Here is a 3421-nt window from a genome sequence, read left to right on the forward strand (position 1 = left end):
CTCAACCAGTGAGCGGACCGGTCTACTATATGGGATCCGAACCCTCGGTGGGAGCGCCGCCGCGCTCCCAAGTGCCGCATTCTACTGAGTGCGCCACCGGGCCGGCCCAGATTTTTTTACTTTTTACCCAACGTCCTTTTGTGTTCCAGGATCACATTCATGATACCACATTACATTTAATTGTCATGTCTCCTTATGCTCCTCTTGGCTGTGACAGTTTCTTAGACTTTCCTTGCTTGTGACAACAACCTTGACAGTTTTGAAGAGTACTGGTCAAGTATATTGTAGGATGCTCACGTACTGGAATTTTTCTGATGTTTTTCTCATGATTAGACTGGGGTATGGGATTTTGGTAGGAAGACCACTGAGGTAAAGTGCCATTTTCATCACATTATTTCATGTACAAACTATCTGCATGATTTTTGATTGTTGATGTTGACCTTGATTGCCTGCATGAGGTAGCATTTGTCATATTTTTCTGCTGTAAAGTTACTCTCCCCTCCCCACTTTGATCACATCACTCTTTGGAAGAAAGTCACTCTGTGCCGCCCCACTTAAGCAGTGGGAAGTTATATCCCCCCTTCTTGCTAATTTCTCCTCCTGGAGGGTGGAATATGTGCATAAATTATTTGGAGTTCTTCTACACAGGGTGTTTGTCTCTTCTCCCCATTTATTTGCTCAGTCATTTGTTTATATCAAAATTCACCATGGTTATTTACTTTATACTTCAGATTATAACCCAATGCAACTTTATTAATTTTGTTACTCAGCTTTGAGCCCTTTCAGTTGGCTCTTGTGTCCATTTGATTTACTCCCATCAATGTGAGTTTTTATTTATTATTTTTTCTTTTCTTTTTGGCCACTTCTTTAGTTTCTAGGATCCCTTTGTATTATTAGTTATTTTACTATTATTATTTTTAATTACTATATTTACCATTACACAATGTAATCATTTTTTGTGGCCCTTTACAATTTCCCACTAACCCCCCTCCCTTCCACCTTTCCCATCTCTGGTGGCCTCAGTTCAGTTCTCTCCTTTTGAAAGTTCAATGAATTATTGTGATTGTTGTATCTTTCTTTATTTTTTTGTTTATTTGTTTATTTTTGTTTTTTACCTTTACTTAGGAGTGAGGACATGCAATATTTTTCTTTCTGTGCCTGGCTTATTTCACTCAACATAATTTTTTCTAAAAGTTCATCCATGTTGTCGCAAATGGCAGAATTTCATTCCTTTTTATGGCACAGTAGTATTCCAATGTGTACATATACCACATTTTCCTTATCTAGTTGTCCATCAATGGACATTTAGGTAGGTTCCAGTTCTTAGCTATTGTGAGTGGAGCTGTGATAAACATGGGAGTGCAGATATCCCTTCAATATGATGATTTTCATTTCTTTGGGTATATACACTCAACAGTGGGAATGCTGGATCATATGGCAGTTCTATCTGTAGTTGTTTGAGGAACATCCACACTCTTGTCCACAATGGCTGCAATAATTTACTTCCCATCAACAATGTAAGAAGGATCCCCTTTCTCTGCATACTTGTCAGCATTTGTTATTCTCTTTTTGATAATGGCTAGTCTAATGGGGTGAAATATCTCAATGTGGTCTTGACTTACTTTTCCCTGATGTTTAGTGATTTTAAGAATGTTTTCATGTGTCTGTTGGCCATCTGTATATCTTCCTTTGAGAAATGCCTATTCAGCTCCTTTACCCATTTTTTAATGGGGTTACATTTTTTCTATTGTTAAGTTGTTTGAGTTCCTTGTATATTCTAGATATTAATCCTTTGTCAAATTCATAGTTTGCAAATATTTTCTCCCACTCTGTACGTTGTCTTTTTTGCTCTGTTAACTGTCTTTTGCTGTGCAGAAGCTTTTTAATTTGATATAATCTCATTAGTTTATTTTTTCTTGTTACCTGTGCTTTTGGGGTCTTAATCATAAAGTCTTTGCCCAGTTCTACTTCCTGAAGTATTTCTCTTATGTTTTCCTTTAGTAGTTTTATAGTTTTGAGTCTTATATATAAGTATTTAATCCATTTTGAGTTGATTTTGGTATATGTTGAGAGGTATGGGTCTAGTTTCATTTTTCTACATACTGATGTCCAGTTTTCCAGCACCATTTATTGAAGACACAGTCCTTTCCCCATTGTATGTTTTTGGTACCTTTGTCAAAGCTCAATTGGCTGTAAGTATGTGGGTTGATTCCCAGGTTCTCTATTCTGTTATATTGGTCCAAGTGTCTGTTTTTATGTCAGTACCATGCTGTTTTGGTTACAATAGTTTTTAGTATAATTTGAATCTAATAGTATGTTAAATAGGAGTGGTGAGAGTGGGCATCCTTGTGTTGTTCATGATATTGGTGGTGGGTTTGTCATATAGGGCTTTTGTTATATTGAGATACTTTCCTTCTATACCTTATTTGCCGAGAGTCTTTATTGTGAAGGGATGTCGAATTTTGTCAAATGCTTTTTCTGTGTCTATTGAGTAATCATATGGTTTTTGTCCTTAATTTTGTTGATGTGGTGTATCACATTTATTGACTTGTGTATGTTGAACCATGCTTGCTTCCCTGGGATGAATCCCACTTGATCATGGTGTATAAAATTTTTGATGTGTTGCTGTATTCTGTTTGCCAATATTTTGTTGAGGATTTTTGTGTCTATGTTCATCAGAGATATTTGTCTGTAGTTTTCATTTTTTGTTGCATCGTTGTTTGGTTTTTGTATCAGGGTGATGCTGGCCTCATAAATGAATTTGGAAGAATAGCCTCTGTTTCAAATTTTTGGATAGTTTGAAGAGAATTTGTATTAATTAATCTTTCAAGGCCTGGTAGAATTCAGTCCTGGGCTTTTCTTTGTTGGAAGACTACTGATTACTGCTTCAATCTCATTGCTTGTTTTGGTCTGTTCAGGCTTTTGATTTCTTCTTGGTTCAGTCTTGGTAGTTTGTATGTGTCCAATAATTTATCCTTTTCCTCCAGGTTTTCAAATTTTTTGGTGTATAGTTGTTTTTTAGTAGTCTCTAATTATTCTTTGTATTTATATGGTATCAGTTGTAATGTCTCCTTCTTCATTTCTTATTTTTGTTATTTGGATCTTCTCTCTCCTTTTTTAAGTTAGCCTGGCTAATGGTTTGTCTATTTTGTTTATATTCTCAGAAAAACAGCTTTTTATTTCATTGATTTTTTGTATCTTTTTGGGGAGTGATAGAGTTTGTATGTGTCGTCCCCCCAAAACTCATGCAGAAATCTGATCCCCAATGTGACAGTGTTGGAAACTGTTTAAGTCACGCGGGCAGATCCCTCATGAATGGATTAATGGTCTCCCTGGGCGGGGGGAGTAATGAGTGAGATCTTGCTCTATTAGTTCCTGTGAGAGCTGGCTGTTTAAAAGACCCTGGCGCATCCTCCCCCCC

This window comes from Galeopterus variegatus, unplaced genomic scaffold (genome assembly GCF_000696425.1).
Source record: "Galeopterus variegatus unplaced genomic scaffold, G_variegatus-3.0.2 Scaffold506, whole genome shotgun sequence".
In the NCBI taxonomy this organism is placed as follows: Eukaryota; Metazoa; Chordata; class Mammalia; order Dermoptera; family Cynocephalidae; genus Galeopterus; species Galeopterus variegatus.